An 18,840-nucleotide genomic window follows, 5' to 3' on the forward strand; every position below is an offset into this window, starting at 1 on the left:
AAGAGAGAGAGGAAGTCAGGGGGAATGAGAGACGAGGGTGAGAGGGAGAAACAGAAAGGGAGAGTGAGAAGGGATGAGCAGAGAGACGGCTGATCTAGACCCTCTACTCTCCCTCTGCTGAGAACAGATTCGTCCCTCTGTTTCTCACATGATGTGAGCCAACACTTATTACTGTTATGCAGGGTGGAGAAATGCTGAGGAGAGGAGAAAATGATTTCTTAATAAATCAAGTGCACCCAAGTGTTTGCAAATAGTAGTTCACCCAACTCTGCTATCTATGCAGGCTGTTCATTCTCAGGGTTGGGGCAGCACAGAGGTCCGAGGGGGTTATTGTGATGGTGGAGGCTCTCTGACCTCCATCCTGCACCCTCATCCGACACGAGTGTTTATCGGCTTGTTTTTTCCTGCTGGAGTAGCTCCAGTCTGGGCCTGACACCGACCAAGGACACCAGGCCTCAGTGTTTGACACAGCAGGGGTCATGAGAAAAATGATTGTGTGTGTGCGCGCGTGTGCGTGTGTGTGTGTGTGTGTGTGTGTGTGGGTGGGTAGTTGGATGATAGAGAGAGTTATAGATAGAGGGGAATAGAAAGAGTGGGAGACAGAAAGAAGAGGAAAACATGCTATACAGGGTGATAGAGAAAGAGAGTGCGGAAATCAGATGAAAAGAGAGAGAGAGAGAGAGAGAGAGAGCTTATGAAAGCAATGGGCAGGAAAACGAGGAGGGGGGGGCAGATAGAAAGAGAGAGAGAAACAGAGACAGATCCTCTATTGTATGTCTTTGAAGTGGGCTCACTCACCCGGAGCTCCAGCAGGCATAGGTGACAGAGGTGATGAACACGGGCTCCGCTGGTCAGGACTCTGATGGAGCCATGCAGGAAGTCCCAAGGAGACCTGATTTAGTGTGACACCTCACCAGCTAGACGACTACTGGGGGTATCCAGGGGGAACGTAAATTCAGCAGGGCAGACAAGGGCAGGTCACCAGCAGGGTGGTAAAGCTTTTGATGATTGCACTGGGGATATGATTTAAGGTGACACCACCTCACAGGTTATGTTTTTCATTTCCTTTTTTTCAGAGAGACGTACTTTACTGGAGCGTTTGTTTAGTTACTGAAGTGTTTTTAGAGTGGAGTTCAACTGTGTCGTTTTGTAATTTATTAACGACATTCTCTGTTCGGTCTTTTATCTTACGGTACCTGCAGGGATGCAGCCTGCTCACTGCTGTTAGTGATGATGGAGAGGGTGGAGAGGAGGTCAGGGGAGGAGGATGTAGATGAGAAAAGGTTGGCGTGATGAGAAGAGGCTGTAGGGGAGATGAGGACAAAATGATGGAGAGGTGAGGAGAAGATGGAGAAGAGGAGAAAAGGTTGGTGAGGAGGGGATGTTGAGATGAGGAGAGGATGAGGAGAGGATGGAGAGAGGAGGTGATGAAAAGAGAAGGTTCGATAACTCATGAGCATAACTTGGTGGTAACATGGCCAAGAAAGTACAAAATATGGAATAATTCAGCTTATCATCATCTCCAGGTTTAATATAAAAGCTTCACATTCCTGCAAAGAATTATTTGCTAATTTTCCTGATATACACGGCCTAGTTTCATCTATCATTTCCCTCTCGAGCATTAGCTCTCTCTCTCCCTGAACTCCCCCTTCTCACTTTGTCTTTTACACACACACACACACACACACACACACACACACACACACACACTAACCCCATCCCCTTCTCCCCCTTCTCCCTATTTCTCTTTTTCTTTCTCTCTTTCACACTCCTTATCCCTTTCTCTCTTTTTCTCCTCAATTTATTTCTACCTCTCTTTCTTTCTTTCTTTCTTTCTACTTCTCTGTCTCTCTCTCCGTCTCTCTCGATCACCACTACTCGCAGGTTGCGCAATCGTCTCGTCTCCTGCTGCATTGTGTGAGACGAACACAAGAGAGACGTTGTTACACTGTCGCGGGTAGCGCCATGGAAACTTGGTCATGGTCAGGGCCTCTCTCAGACGGCTGAAGTTCTCACAGCATCAGCAGCATTTCAATCAGGAGAGGAAACCACCACACTGTGAGTTTAGTGTCACTATATCACATCTTACTTTAACAACCCCTGGGAAGAGGATGAGAGGTATAGAAAGAGAGAGACGCAAAGAGACAGAGAGAGAGAGAATTAAAAAAGATAAATTATATTTCCATAATGGAATGTTTGAATTACTATGTCCGGATATTAGTCATGACTTCAGGGTGATTAGAACCCGTGACTGCAGGCCGAGTTCCAGTGTAACATTCCATATTCCACGCAGATCTCCATTTAGAAAGGATGGAAATTAAAAAACAATTATTAAAAAAAGATAACAGGAAGGATGGACAAACTGTTGGCTGCCTCGACTGAAACTCCTCAGATTGTTTTACGAGCTCAAAATCCCTAAGAACACAAACAACTCGGGCTCCCAATCTGTCAAAACTGGGATTTTTCTCTCTCTCTCTCTCTCTCTCTCTCTCTCTCTCTCTCTCTCTCTCTCTCTCTCTCTCTCTCTCTCTCTCTCTCTCTCTCTCTCTCTCTCTCTCTCTCTCTCTCTCTCTCTCACTCTCTCACTCTCTGTCTCTCTCACTCTCTCTCTCTGTTTCTCTCTTCCTTACTATTAGAAACATCGACAGTACGAGCACGACTTGAGGAAACGCTGAGAGTAGTTGCTCTGTGTCATTAGCACAGTGTCACACTATGTCACATCTCATTAGCCTCTCTGCTGCTTGGGGGTTCATATCAAACAGACCCAATGTGTTTCCTCAACGTGCTGGTTCCCACCCAGACCAGCCTTGTTCGTCTAAAACAGAGCTCACTTCGCTGGCACACAAAAAAACACAGGAAACAGACTTCTGTTTTCAGGAGCATTCGTTACGGTCAGGCGCTTGATGAAAGCCCCCAAAAACTGTTTTACCAACAAAGTTTGCTCAGTTTTATTAATCTGCTGCAAAAAGTAACATTACAAATGAAACTTAGAAATGAATAGATACTCTCCCGATTTACATCAGCTCGAGTTTGATTGACAGGGGTTTCACTGAATAAGCCAAAGAGAAAAACCTGAAGGCTATTGGCTGGAAAAAGATAGCTGGAACATATTTGGCTGGAAAGATGTGGGCTACTCCAAAATTAGGAATTGACATTCCACTGGCACTGAGCTGTCTGTGTTGCTTAACAACTCTCAGAGGGCCTCGTTACAGGGGATAAACTTTTAGTTTTTAGTTAAAAAATCTTTTAAACTTCCTTGTGGATTGTGCCATTTTCTTTACAGGTAACATAGTCCCTGAATCCCTTCATATAGAGAATGTAAATATAGCAGGGACCCTGGATATGATCACCAGTTAAAACATAACACAGTAAAACAGGTCTCAGTAATAGAAAGTCTTGTCAAAACATCACATGTCAACTCTTGGTTCTCAAAACACTTTCTCTCCAGGCTGGCCTGGTGCAGTTGCACGCCATCGCTCCCCTTTGACATCTTCCCATGAGGCTTTGCAAGCCAAACGCTCGCGGTTAGACGGCTTGACCCGTCACCAGCAGCGGTGTCACAGGGAACACCAGAACAAACTGGATTTGAACCTTGAACTTCAACCATGTGAAACGACACTGCATCCGTTCCACTTATTGGACCCTTATAGTCAAACTGTGTGTTTGCTCTCATAACCAACCAGAGGTCATAAACAGTTAATTGTGCCATGCCCCCTGGTCCTGCCAGAGAGTAGGCCTAGCTGTGTCAACAGTGAGTGTGTGGGGGGGGGGGGGGGGGGGGGACTGAATGACAGACCAAAATGAAAAAGCCAAGAAAATTATGATAAACTAAAATAACAACATTGATTTTGATCCAAGGAGAACTAAACAAGAGACCGAGACAGTTTAAAATGTCCTACCAGTCAGTCAATCAATATCAATCCTTCAATCAATGCTTCTCCAAATATGCAGTGAGGAAAGTTTTCTCATTAATATTAGGAGCAAGACTAGGAAGTCTAGGCCTGAGGGTGTGTGTGTTTGTTTGTTTGTGTGCGTGTGCAAGTAAGTGTGTGTGTGCAAGTATGTGTGTGTCAATGTGTGTGTGTGTGTGTGTGTGTGTGTGTGTGTGTTGAGAGGCCCTGTTATAGTACTCACATCCTGCCATGAATAACACAAGCCACGTCGAGTCACATGACAGACCCAGTATTTATTGACATGTTCTGTAGCATACCCTCTGTGGAGTCACAGACAGCCAGCTAGTCTAGACAGCAATGATCTTGTATTTTACTAGTACACACAAACACACACACAAAAACATACACACATGCAAGCACACACACATAGACGCACACACACACATATCTGCTCCCAGTTTTCCTTCCTACCAGACATGTGCTGTAGATGTTGATCAGGAGATCCAGATCAATGTCTCCACAGCCGTTTTTCGTCCATAGATCCTGCCTCCAGATAGCAGGACTGGTACAGACACCGCTTTTCATAAAACAAGACAAATTACGGTGTGGTAACATTATAAATTATCGTTAGGGTTAGGGTTGTTCTATGACTCATTAAGTTATAATAACATGATTAATGATCGTAGAAAGCCATGACTTATTAAGGTATAATAACATGTGAAATGATCGTATGAACCTGGGACTTATTAACACGATGATGTAAAGCCTTGACTTATTAAGGTATAATAACATGAATCAAGATGGTAATAATCTGTGACTTCAGGTATAATAACATGAGTAATGATGGTACAAAGACTTGACTTATTAAGGCATAATAACACGTCAGGGGATCTAGCCCAGCAGCAGAGTGCCAAGCGCAGAGAGCGGAGGGAAACAGGGAGATTCTGCAGGCCTCTCATCGCTAGGTCTGTAAAACTTAGAAACCCTTGTAAACTTCTTCATTACACTAATACCATCTCAGGGCTGGTCTGATCCTGCTCACATTAACTCTGCCTAAGTGATCTCCCATGCGTACTAAAGTTACACACCATTCAATTTGAACTTTTATAGTTCTCTTTCATTCAATCTTTAAGGACACTGTAGTTCGTGGCATTTGAGTTATCATACCAAGTTCAACATCAAAGCAGAGGAAAGATAATTGGCTTTATGGATTTGGGTCTTGCCGGGCTACGGAGGCGGTGAGTGTGCGGGGAGGAATGGGAGAGAAGGTTACAAGTCCGCTGCTTGTTAAATATCAGCCTGCCCTCAGGGAAATCTGCCTCCCGTTTGGATTTTCTTTCTTTTTTTTCTTCCAGCTTCATCCGCGACTCCTTTAGTTCAAGCGTTCACATTCCTTGTTTAGGAGCCTCTCCACCGTGATTGCTCACACAGGAGGGGGTTAAAACTGCGAAGTTGTGCAATGACTATTTAACAGACCCCACTGAGTACAGTTGATCTTGCATTCGTACATAATACAGGCTATCAAATATGTGCGTGATCATTCAAACTTGGCAACAAATACGTAATGCCAGTAATGGTCGGCTCCACAAAGGAGAGATGGTTTAGATCAAGGTTTGTGTGAGGTGGAATTGTAGACGCTGTTGCTTCAATTCCTGTCACAGACACACGGTCTAGTCTGGAATAATGTGCTCAGTTAGGCTACTGTTGCCAAGTAGCATCTTTTTTTAACCTTTCAGCTTCAGTGATAAATGGTCGATGTCATTTTAGATCTGTTTCACATACAGTTGTGGTGGAGGAAGTAGTGTGTTTTATGTGAACAGTTAAGCTATTGTCATGTTGCTGTACTAATAAGGCAACTCAACCCATAAATTGTTGTCTTCAAAGAACAATACATGTGTTGTTTGAACATTGAATGAAGTGTAAATATTTCACATGATTTGATTAGGAATACAGTGTAAGTAGTATTAATATAACAAGCAGCACGACATCATAATTTTTTTTTTTAAATGTACCCTCTCATAAAAAATACAGTTGACTCCATGAAATATAGCCTCATGATTAGGAGATTTATAACAACTGAAACATTTATGGGAAGAATACAAAACAATAAAAATCTTTCCTTCCCAAAAAATATAACTGAACATATTTGGACAGTATCATCTAAATCCAGATCTCTCCTGGGGAGGCACATGTTATATGTGCACGTAGCAGTCCTTAGTAATCACCTCTTCCTTATATGGCCCGTCATGACAACAACGGAACAGGAACCCAAACCTTTCCATTCTATCATTCTGGTTTCAGTGGAATACTACTGAAACCTAGACTGAAATGTCAGTAGAGGTATAGGTATTTGTATGTTTACCAGGGCCATTGTGGAATTGTCAAATTAGTCGATATCATTATTGCGATAGGTTCATGCTGTGCTTGTTTTGTACTGATACTTTTTTGGCTGATGTACTGTAATCCAGGACACGGCTATGCGAAAAGAACAAATTTCTGGACAGTTCCCAGTTTCACTGTGTGTGTTTGTGTGTATGAGTGTGTGTGTGTGTGTGTGTGTGTGTCTCTCTGTTTGTGCCTTTCCTTGTCTTTTCTTGCTTGTCTGTGTGCATGTGAGTCATCACACAGCCTATTTTTTGACAGGAAAATATTCATGAATTATGATAACCATGTTGTGCCTTATCCATATACATGCAAATGACTTCATCATATTTCTATCCCAGCTCCTCTTCAGACGTTTGCCCTCAGGGCTCAGATAAGGATGGAGTACTCTGACTTTTTACCAAGACCTTGATACATCCAGTTTGTTTTTAGAGACTTCTTCAGTTTGAGGTGATGGGCTACTGCAGGGTCACCCAGAGTTTGGTGCGTTCAGAGACGCCATGCTGTGTGTTTCTGGGTCACCCAGAGCTTGGTGCATTCAGAGACGCCATGCTGTGTGTTTCTGGGGTCTGGGTCACCCAGAGCTTGGTGCGTTCAGAGACGCCATGCTGTGTGTTTCTGGGGTCTGGGTCACCCAGAGCTTGGTGCGTTCAGAGACGCCATGCTGTGTGTCTCTGGGGTCTGGGTCACCCAGAGCTTGGTGCGTTCAGAGACGCCATGCTGTGTGTTTCTGGGGTCTTGGTTCCTGTTATTGTCCTCTACTGGGGGAGCCGGTTTTAAAAGTCAGAGGGAAACTCCAGCCTCGATCCCTCAAGGCCCTGGAACTCTCCTCTAGAGAATTAACTAAACTATGTTAAATGTTGGTTTTCTAAAACCTCCGGCTCATTGTTAATTGCTTTCTGTTGCTTCTGCTGCCTAAATCTGTTTGGAAATGAAAATGTAACCATTAATGACGATTAAAGGCTCCCGTCGATACCTCAGGCAGAGGAAAAAAACAAATTAGTTACGTGAAATGATCTCCATGGGTTGTGATTAGCAATAAATCATGTTCTGGTACTGGCTGGGGTCCTTTCCTGTTGCTAGGAACCAACAGCTAAATAAACTTTCGCCAACAAACATAGTTTGGTTCTTCTTCAATACCCCATTTTCACCGCACACAGAATATAAAAAAAAGCTCTACAATAGCCACTTATCCAACTCAACCAGTTGCTGCAGTTTGTAATTTGTTGAAACTCAATACAGTTATCTTTGCAAGATGCTTATAATACAAAGTGTTGCTATTGATTAGGGTTGAAGCTAACCATAAACAGAGCACAGGCCATGCCTGCAATGTGAGCCACCTAGGCAGGCCCTCCAACTGAAGTAAACACTGGCATTAAACAGAGTGAAGTGTGTTGTGGCTGTTTTTATGGAGCACGTTAATCACTTTTTATGTCATGTTTCACTCCCTATCCTGTCTCACAATGTATCCTGTCTCACCCCCTACCCTCTCTCACCCTGCTGTGTCTCACCCCACTGTGTCTCCCCCCACTGTGTCCCACCCGCTACCCTGTCTCACATCCAGTCCTTACCCGTGTGTGTGGGCCCAGGGATGTGAGGACAGCATTGCTTCTCCAGATGGTTCTCTGTCCTTGTGCGCTTCCACCAACTCCAGCAGGGACGCTCAGAGGGGCGACTCGAATCAGTGCGAGTCTAAATGAAAACAATGCAAGTGCACCGTGGGGAATAAAAGGTTATGGATCGGGGGGAAATAAAAATGTTCATGAAATATTACATTTGTCAGCAAATCCTCATCTTGGCTCTTGGTTGGACGTCCAGTCTCACATCAGACTCCACCACATCCCCCCACTCCCCACCCCCCCCCCCCGCCCCCCCACTCCCCCGCCCCCACTCGACTCCCGTGCAGTTGCTCCGCAGTGGCTTCTGGGAACTAACGAGGTGTACAGACTTCCCTCAGCTGTGCTTATCGCCCAACCACACAAGGAGACGGGAGGAGAAGGAGGAGAAGGAGGAGAAGGAGGGGGAAGGAGGAGAAGGAGGAGAAGGAAGGGGAAGGAAGGAGACAGGAGGAGAAGGGGGGAGAAGGAAGGAGACAGGAGGAGAAGGAGGAGAAGGAGGAGAAGGAGGAGAAGGAGGAGAAGGAAGGAGACAGGAGGAGAAGGAGGAGAAGGAGGAGAAGGAGGAGAAGGAGGAGAAGGAAGGAGACAGGAGGAGAAGGAGGAGAAGGAGAAGGAAGGAGAAGGAGGAGAAGGAGGAGAGGATGGGGTGTAGCGGGGTGAAGAGGGCTGAGACTCGGCAAAGAGCTAAGATGCAGGGTGGGAAAAAAGCGAAGGACGAGGAAGGAGGAGGAGAAGAGGGAGCACATGGTAGTCGCCCAGGTCAGTGTTCACATGGAAAGATATGGCAGGACTCCTTGGAGGGTTGTTAGGGGGGGGGGGGGGGGTTGTTAGGGGGGGGGGGGTTGTTAGGGGGGGGGGGGGGGGGCAGGAAACCCCCAATGTGAACAGTAGCAGTTTACTAGACGATGTGTGCTGTGCCAGCGTGTGCACGCTCTGTGCATAGCTGTTGACTCATACCTTCAACAGATCTTGACCTTCACCTCCAAAGCCCCTCAGCATTTCCTCTGACTTCTTCTTCTCTCAGCATGGGAGTAGAACGGCCAGAGAGCCAATACTCGCCCTGCAGCGCTACACGTTTCTTGTGTATTATCACTGCAATACATTATCCCTGTAATACCTTATCTCTGTAATACATGATCACCTTAGTGTCTGGCCCTGCCTGCTGTGTTCAGACAGGGTTTAATCCACCAGGATCCCTATTTCAAACCAAAGGATCCTCCTCAGGCCGATCCTGTCCTACTTCTACGACAGGAAGTGGTCCGTGTGCCAAACAGGAAGCTGCATCTTGTTCTGTGGTCCCAGCTGTGCTCTGAGCAGCAAGTGTGTGTGTAAACACAAGGAGAACATCTGTCAGCGGCCCTGTCACAATCAGGGACAGAACCCCACGTAGAACTCTGCATGGCAAGCTGAGGAATTTCCGCTTGTCTGGGGACATATACCGCTGTCCCAGCATCCTTTGCTCCCAGAGGGGTAAACAACATCGGAAGAGGCCAAGCGGTTACAGTGTGAGGTCATAGTTCACTCCGGGTGATAGAGTGTTACAATCAGCTTCTTGGTGCGGTAGCAGCCCAGAGAAGGATAGCAGACTGTGTCTGTGATGTCATCTTTAAAGTGTGGTGGGGAGTGGAGGGGGGTGAGGTGGCGGGGGCTGAGGTAAGGCCCAAACCTCCACCTTTTAAGAATTAATCTACGAGCAGCTGTGTGTTTGTGATCTTTTGTGTGTGCGTGGGTTTGTAGGTGTGTGTGTGGATGTGTGTGTGTGTGTGTGTATGCGTGTGTGTGTGGATGAGACGACCATGGCTTCCAGTGCTATTCTGCAGGAGATTCAGAAGCACAGAGGAACACAGATCGGGTCTGCTTGCAATTACCTCTGTCTGGATATACCCTGTCACCGAAAAAGACTGTTATTACTGTGGAGAAGATTCAGAGAAATCCAAATTCACTCTAAATGGTTTAAGTGCCCTCTCACCCGACTACATTTTTATAAGATTTAGAGAGAGAAAATAGCATAATGGGATTTTTAAAACAGGATATAAACTGTTCTTTAAGGCTTGTTATTCTAAAACGGCTGTAAAATGTGAATTCTTTTGAAGTATGCATTATTCGAAGGCATTCCATTGCATTACTCATGATAGCAAATATTATCTCTGTTCATTATTTTACAACCATAATCAAAAGCAGACCTAAATTATATGGTTTACACAGAGACCTCTGTTCCAGCAATCACTGACATATAGAAACTCGATCTTCAGGTAGACATGGAAACCATTTAAAGGGTCCGTGTAATCCAAGTCCTGGTGTTTTTGCAGCAAAATGTCCTGGAGGTCACAGACTTTTATTAGGATACTGTCTTATTATGGGATGTAATGTGGAGATGCCATGGCGATATACCTACAGTCAAAACACACTGTGTTGCTGTGAGACCTGGTGGTCTGCATTCCCCATGTAAGTCCTCAGATTCCACCTTCCATCCAGTCCTGCCGATGTGGAGGAAAATCTCTCTCTCTCTCTCTCTCTCTCTCTCTCTCTCTCTCTCTCTCTCTCTCTCTCTCTCTCTCTCTCTCTCTCTCTCTCTCTCTCTCTCTCTCTCTCTCTCTCTCTCTCTCTCTCTCTCTCTCTCTCTCTCTCTCTCTCTCTCTCTCTCTCTCTCTCTCTCTCTCTCTCTCTCTCTCTCTCTCTCTCCTCTCTTTCCTCTCTCTCTCTCTCAAATCTCTCAAATCATTCGCTGCTCTGGAGAGAGTGGCAATCACTAACCTTCTATGCACGATGCACCCAATTGTTGAAATAAGACCTGTGTTTTTGTGTCTCTGTGTGTGTGTGCACCACTGAAAGGTAAAGTTTAGCTTAAAGAAAACCAATAAAACATTTGTAGACAACTCTAAATGTTCTGGGATGTTGGGTTAGTGATTTGTGCTTTCTATCCCCAAAATTCATTTGAAACATCTTATTAATGAAAGTCAATATCATTTTATTTATCCCCTTCGTCCAGCGCTCTACAGAAGCCAATGTTCCTTGAAATGAGTTATTTCTCCTCCTATCTCCCTGAGCAGCGATCCAGTTTCTGCCTTCTAATAGACCGCCACCTTCGAATTATAATTAAGAAAAACAGCTTCATAAGCACACACACTCAAGGAATAGAAGGGAGAGAGAGAGAGAGAGAGAGAGAGAGAGAGAGAGAGAGAGAGAGAGAGAGAGAGAGAGAGAGAGAGGGAGGGAGAGAGAGAGAGGAATGAGAGAGACGAGATGAGAGAAGAAGTGAGGCAAACAGATTAAAACAGTGGAAAATTGTGCTTGTTAGCTGCTGATAGAATGACTCATCCTAATATCTTAATTGGCTTCATGCAGGCAGGAAGCCAGGAGAACAGAGGAGGGGTTTATAGGCTGTCACTCACACAACTCTGTGTGTGTGTGTGTGTGTGTGTGTATGTGTGTGTGTATGTGTGTGTGTGTGTATGTGTGTGTGTGTGTGTGTGTGTGGAGGGAAAACAAAATATACACAGCGCATAGTATACCGTGAATGGAACACGTGTCTTGTGAAGTGGTGATTGAGCCCCTCCGCGGAGACCCCAGACAGGGCCTCTGGAAGACGAACTGCAGAGAGATGTTCTCCAGAGGTGTTTTGAGATGTTCTGCGATGTTCTAAACTGGGGAGCAGAACATCCTGAGGTGATGAAAGGAATCGCTCAGAGCAAAGCTACAGTACATCTGACTTACCGGACTGGATGGACGTACCCACGTATTGAGTTTCACACACAAAAAAACCCTCTGTAGCTATAGTGTACACACACATTTATCTCCATGCAGGTCTAACATATCTCCATGCAGGTCTTACATATCTCCATGCAGGTCTAACATATCTCCATGCAGGTCTAACATATCTCCATGCAGGTCTAACATATCTCCATGCAGGTCTAACATATCTCCATGCAGGTCTAACATATCTCCATGCAGGTCTAACATATCTCCATGCAGGTCTAACATATCTCCATGCAGGTCTAACATATCTCCATGCAGGTCTAACATATCTCCATGCAGGTCTAACATATCTCCATGCAGGTCTAACATATCTCCATGCAGGTCTAACATATCTCCATGCAGGTCTAACATATCTCCCTGGCCTAACTGCAACCATGAGTTCCTGTCTTCGAAGAATTTGAACTGAAAAAAATATTTATGCTTTACGACCCCCCGTCGCTCCCCTCCCCCCTCCTCCTATACACACACACACACACACACACACACCACAGACACAAACACACAAATGCACACATTCACACAAACATTACCATCCAACACAAATGCTGGCAAGTAAACTGTCTCAGCTGGGAAATGTTAGAGTCGCATTGATGATGTTTGAAGCATCCTTCTCATTTATTACACACACAGACATTAAGGCACACATTTAGTCTTGTTTTGTTTTTTAGCAGACGCTCTTATCCAGAGCGACTTACAGTAAGTACAGGGACATTCCCCCGAGGCAAGTAGGGGGAAGTGCCTTGCCCAAAGAGACACCATCATTTGACACAGCCGGGAATCGAACTGGCAACCTTCAAATTTACTAGCCAGATTCCCTAACCCCCACACACACACACACACACACACAATCGCAAACAGACTCTCACATCTGGTGCCGAGTGCTGATGCTGCAGTTGCAGTCTACCAAGACACTGACAGAGATCCACAACACTCTCATCCGCAGGTTCACTTATCTACAAAGCCAGAAAACAAGTTCTATAGGACACTGTCTCCTGACTCAGCAGTTTAAGCAGAAACAATTACTGTATCTGGTCTGTCTAATCTATATATATTATCCTCCCCTCCCCTCCCTTCCTCTCCTCTCCCCTCCCCTCCCTTCTCCTCTCCCCTTCTCTCCTCACCTCTCCACTCCAATCCTCTCCTCTTTCCCCCTCTCCTTTCCCCTCCTCTCCTCTCTTCTACTCTCATCATGTTTCTCAGGATTAAAATATCCTCCCAGCCACTTGGCGGGGGACAATGTCTAGAGGGTCATCAGATGAGTTTTTATTTTAGGGTTTATTTACAAACTTCCATACAAAGTTTATTTTTGCTTCTGTTTCTGTTTTTCCTCTCCTTTTTTCTGTCTCTTGCTCATCGTCCTCTTCCTCCTCGCCCGTCTTCACTTCATCACTTGGTGTCACGCACATGGCCGTTCCCCTTGCCAGATCTGGGTTTTCCCTGCCCCGGTGTTTCCCTGTGATGTCATCAGCTGCACCTGTGATGTCATCAGCTGCACCTGTGACTGGTTAGTGTCTGCGTCAGGTTTCCAGTTTCCTTGTTTGTTGTCGTTTGTTTCAGCTGTGAACTTGAGGACTCTATTATACTCTACTGTACTGTATTGTACTACACTATTGTGTAACACTATTTATCTCTGCTTTACTCTACTCTGTTTTACGCTCTTTTTTAAGTTGAAAAAAGGTTGAAAAAGTTGTAAAAAGAAGTTTAGAAAGGTTGGCAAATTATTTTCGAAAAATAACTTTGAACCAAAGTTTCTAAAGGTTGAAAACATTTTCGGGAAAAAAAGGTTCACATTTGCAAAAATAACAAATGGAACAGTCCAGAAAGCTAAAACCATGACACAATTCAAACTGTAAATGCACACTATCAATTCTCTATCCTCATCTGTTCCACGTTTTTCTTTTCTTTTTTACAGTAAACAGGAAGTAATAAGAACGTACCAGACCTGTGGCTCCATGGTCTCTGCAGGTGGAGCACCTGTTGACCCTGGAGCTGTTGGGGCCTTCAGCCAGGCTCCTCATTAGATCAGCTGTGCGTCGTGACCTGTAAGCCGTTAAGCTGAGCTGTGTCTGATTCAACACACACCAGCGGCTCTCTGAGATGGGACACAGGGAGACAGACTCCTGATCTGAGTGTGGTCTTGGTAGATAAAGCGCCACATGCCTCAAGCATGGTGCAGCGGAGGGTGCTGAGTTCAGTCCACTCTCTGACTGCGGAACCTTTCAAACAAATATAAAACCGCTGTAAACTCTCATCCATGCCAGTGATCATCCTCCATGCTGTCATCCATGCCAGTGATCTTCCTCCTTCCTCTTAGCCACAGCACACTCTCAGCCCGCTCAGCACAGCCCATCCCCCTGTCGAATAAAGATATGGTAGATAATCACATACTGTGTGTGTGTTCTGTGTTGACATGATCCACAGCAGGAAGACAGATAAGCACATTCACACCAGCTGTCTCATAGATAAAAAGTGTCTGAACCCAGTGTGTGGATGTGCGGGTGCAGCCTGGGGGGGTCATGGTTGCGTGTAGAGAGATAAGGTGTGCTTGTTTTACTCCCTAGGAGGTGGAGGTGGGTGGAATGTTCTGGGGCCTGGAGGACCCTTGACTCCGGTGAGCGGCGGCTTGGGTTCCAGTGCATATTTCACTGTTAACGGTTCTCTGTTCTCTTATCAATATCAGATGTATGTGTGTGTGCATGAGTGAGTGTGTTTGCAGTACACACCTGCTCAAAATGTTCTTCACCAAAATCTCAGCCGAGCATGAGAGGAGAAACTGACATTTTGGTGTTTAGAAGCTCAAGATAATTTCACCTAGACTGTGTTGACTGTGGTATTTACCTGATTTGATTACTAAATGCAACTCTGAAGCACATTTTACTCTTGAGCGTAGGACATAATTCATAACAAACGTTTAAAATAAGGTTTCATTTCCGAATGTGTGTATACTCTCAGAAGCAAACTGAGGTGACGGCATCGACCCCAACCGAGCTAGATCATAATTAAATGTTTTTTCTAAGACTAATTCCATTACCGACAGGACCCCCTCCAACTGAAATGTCAGTTGGAAGCCCATTGACAAACATACAAAAAGACCTCTTTATCAAAGGACCTTTTTACAGTGTTGTTTGGCGCCAGTCCTTCCATAAATTTTTTATATGGATTCAGGGATATAAATAGCATTTGTTTTTTTAGTCAGGATGGACAGCAAGTATGAATGACATGAGCAGAACAATCAAGGCTGTGTTTGTGTTCCAAACATGGAGCTTTAGAAATTTGATTAGATTCCAGTAGATTGACTGGATGGATCTCTTACAAGGGAAGGGGATACAGTTAAGCAGTGTAAGTGACCTTGTCCGAAACGTGATCTTGTCCAAAAAAAATTCTTAACGTTTGGCTCTGTGATTTGCCTCAAAGCCTGCTCTACTCCACCCCCGAGCCAATCACATGCCCTAGTTATTTTCAGGTGGAACTGCCCAATCTTTAACTTTCTAACATCTTTGATGACCTCAGAGGGACCAGAGAGGGGATGACAGAACAACCCCCCTTCTCACAACACCCTCATCATCTCTGCAAACTACGGATCACCGCAAGGGACAGCCAGAGCTCCATTCCACATACACAGACCCCGCTTCCAATCAGAGCAGTAATCCTCCTGCCCTCCAGCAAATAACTAGTTGAACCCTCATTGAATCTGAGCAGGATTTCCAATCTCTTTCCGAGTCGGATTAAGGCAGTAATTGGTGTTTGGTTGTTGTGCGACACAGTTCTGATGTCTCCTAGACGGTGTGTTTGATTGTAGGTGTGGGAGCGACTCTGGAGGAGGTCTCCCTGGTCCTACTCTCTTTCAGGTTTTCTACATTTCATCTCGAACTTCTCTCTTCTGAGAGTTTAGCTTGAATCTGTGGAGTTGATTTCCCTGTCACTTTTTGACACGAGTCAGTTAAAAGGATAAAATTCTGTATAAACAGGGATTTGATTAGATGATTATTGTTAACTGTACCCTCTCACATCCACGAGTATGAAGCTTTTATGCTATCATGTCAAAAAAGAGGCAAAATAAACTGAAGTTGACTAAAATCATACCTACATAACATACAGTATATTTTCTTTTTGAGAGAAACACATTTTGTACTTGTAAGTCCATCACCATGCTCCAGGATGGCATTTTGATATGGTGTTATTGTAACACTGCTGTTTTCATTTAATCACTCGAAGAATGCTCCAATTATGTGTAGGAAAGGGGAGCATGTGTGCGTGTGAGAGAGAGCGTGTGTGTGTGTGTGTGTGTGTGTGTGTGTGTGTGTGTGTGTGTGTGTGTGTGAGAGAGAGTGTGTAGTGTGTGTGTGTTTGTGTGTGTGAGAGAGTGTAGTGTGTGTGTGTGTGTGTGTGTGTGTGTGAGAGAGAGTGTGTAGTGTGTGTGTGTTTGTGTGTGTGAGAGAGTGTAGTGTGTGTGTGTGTGTGTGTGTGTGTGTGTGTGTGTGTGTGTGTGTGTGTGTGTGTGTGTGTGTGTGTGTGTGTGTGTGTGTGTGAGAGAGAGTGTAGTGTGTGTGTGTGTGTGTGTGTGTGTGAGAGAGAGTCTGTGTGTAGTGTGTGTGTGTGTGTGTGTGTGTGTGTGTGTGTGTGTGTGTGTGTGTGAGAGAGAGAGTGTCTGTGTGTAGTGTGTGTGTGTGTGTGAGAGAGAGTCTGTGTGTAGTGTGTGTGTGTGTGAGAGAGAGTGTCTGTGTGTAGTGTGTGTGTGTGAGAGAGAGTGTCTGTGTGTAGTGTGTGTGTGTGTGCGTGAGAGAGAGTGTCTGTGTGTAGTGTGTGTATTAGAGTGCGTGTCACTCTCTTCTCCTGGAAGATATGATGGTTGCCAAATCATGCATTGCTCCAGGCGAATGTAAGCACAGTCAGATAGATCACATATGGGCCAGATTGCTCTTCATAAATAACATAAATCTAATGTACTCTCCACAAATTACTGTGTTGCTTTCCCTCACTACCTCCTCCCTCCCTCCCTCCAGACCTACTGGTCAGTTGCATGGACACTCCTATTGATTCCAGCTATATCTGTGGGCTGAATCCATCTTTCAGAAGGAGATATCCAGTCTCCTAAGCAATGGCGGAGCCAGGGGGTGGCCGGGGGTGGCCACGGCCACCCCCCGTAGAATCTCGGCCACCCCATTGGCCACCCCAAGCACCACATCAGAGCGGTTAAAAGTTTTGACGGCTGTGGAAAAATGCGGAACCTTTCTCGCACCGCTAGTACACTGTCGGACCCTTTAGCCACGCGCAGCGCGCACACATCCTGTATTTGAATTAAACGGCTCAAGCATGGCCTGAGAATGCCTGTTACCACCTGACGCTTCGACCGGCACCTGCGGCTAAGTGAAGAAACGCAAAACAGAAAGGTATGATATCATAATGGATGTTGTTTTTGTCTTCTAATAACTGTGACTATCCCACCCATGACTATCTATTTTGCGAAGTTTAGAAGCAAGCTAGATCGGAGGAGAACATAGTAAACTGTTAAAATTGCTATATGCTATGCTGTATTTGATAACTACGTTGCCAGAACGTGTTATGATTGTGTCAGGTATATACAGTATGCATTTTGGATAGGTGTCATTAAAGAGGGAAAAATAATGAAGAGGAAGAAGGCAGACATAGCATCCTTTTTCAGGGCAAGTGGAAAGAAGACAGCTAAGGCAAAGAATGAGGATGAGATGGAGAAAAAACAGGCAGAGAGTGAGGATGAGGAGCCCCCAGAGAGCAGCAACTTAAATGGACCTCCAGGTATACAGTATAGAGACTCACATATAGTACAGCTTGATATGATGTTATCTTATTTACAATTGGCTTAAAGTGTGTCTATTCATATACAGGTCAGGTTGAAAGTGCAAGTATGAATACAGAATAAGTGTATTCTTTTTTTTCACCTGAATTCCGAATAATGTTGAGATGTTTCCTATATGTGTCTAAAATAGCTCTGCATCGCCTGGTGAGACACATGCTTGCCACCCAAAAATTATCACTGGCCCCATCCTGGCCACCCCAATGGAAATTCCCTGGCTCCGCCACTGCTCCTAAGTGTTTCCTTGATTAAGTTCAAAGCAAATTACCTTTCAAAGGTAAAGGTATGTGATCTGCTGAACTCTAATAATGTTATGGAGGAAACAGCAGATGTCAGGAAGAATGTGCCAGATCGTATCTCTTCACAAATAGTAGGATGGTATGGATTCACAGTTCAGCAAGGGTAGGGACTTTTCTTTTTTACTTCAGCGCAGCAGTGGCATTAAACCTGGGATGTTTTATGGAACTATGGTGGTCACGGCTGTAATCTCCTTGACCCAAGGGGAGCCACTGCGGGCCTGTACCCAGTACCGCTCCCCTCAGAGGCCATGGAAGTCAATCATCTAATGGTGTGGATGAAGCAGTGGAGCGAGGCACCACATTAAACTGTCCAGTCAGCAGTTTTAAGAGTGTGTGCGTGTGTGTGTGTGTGTGTGTTGGGTGTCTGCCAGCTTATTACCTTCTCTACCACATTGCATTCTCTGATGGACATGCTCAACTGCTCTAACCCTAACCCGTTATAGTTCATCACACACACACACACACACACAGACACACTCACACAGTCACACACAGTCACACATACCCTGCCAGACTAAGGCTGGGTCCTCTGTCACTCTGATTTAGGCTCTATGGATGTTGTCAAGGTCACCAGGGGATCAAACAGGACCTATATCAACTGAGTGATCATCTGTGCCACCTCCTCCCTCCTCCTCCCTACCTCCTCTCTCCTCCTCTCTCCTCCTCTCTCCTCCTCTCTCCTCCTCTCTCCTCCTCTCTCCTCCTCCCTCCTCCTCCCTCCTCCTCTCTCCTCCTCCCTCCTCCTCTCTCCTCTCTCCTCTCTCCTCCTCCCTCCTCCCTCCTCCTCCTCCTCCTCCTCCTCCTCCTCCTCCTCCTCCTCCTCCTCCTCCTCCTCCTCCTCCTCCTCCTCCTCCTCCTCCTACCTCCTCCTACCTCCACACTCCTCCTCCTCCTCCTCCTCCTCCTCCTCCTCCTCCTCCTACCTCCTACCTACTCCCTCTTCCCTTCTCCTGCCTCCTCCTTCTTTCTCCTCCCTTCACCCATTCCTGTATAATATAAATAGTGCTTTGGAAAGCGCCAGGCTTGCATTTTACACAGCGAGGGCAGAAATCACCTTC

The 18,840-nt window shown here is 45.5% G+C and overlaps 1 long non-coding RNA gene across 1 annotated transcript; it reads right to left on the bottom strand.

The window, feature by feature from the left end:
* Positions 1–10,665: 10,665 nt before the first annotated feature.
* Positions 10,666–13,940, bottom strand: LOC134032635 (uncharacterized). The gene is made up of 3 exons (XR_009932040.1): positions 12,772–13,940; positions 11,407–11,538; positions 10,666–10,977 (listed from the first exon to the last, which is right to left on the bottom strand). It is a non-coding gene; the product is annotated as an uncharacterized LOC134032635 (long non-coding RNA).
* Positions 13,941–18,840: the final 4,900 nt, after the last annotated feature.

This window comes from Osmerus eperlanus, chromosome 13, assembly GCF_963692335.1.
Source record: "Osmerus eperlanus chromosome 13, fOsmEpe2.1, whole genome shotgun sequence".
In the NCBI taxonomy this organism is placed as follows: domain Eukaryota; kingdom Metazoa; phylum Chordata; class Actinopteri; order Osmeriformes; family Osmeridae; genus Osmerus; species Osmerus eperlanus.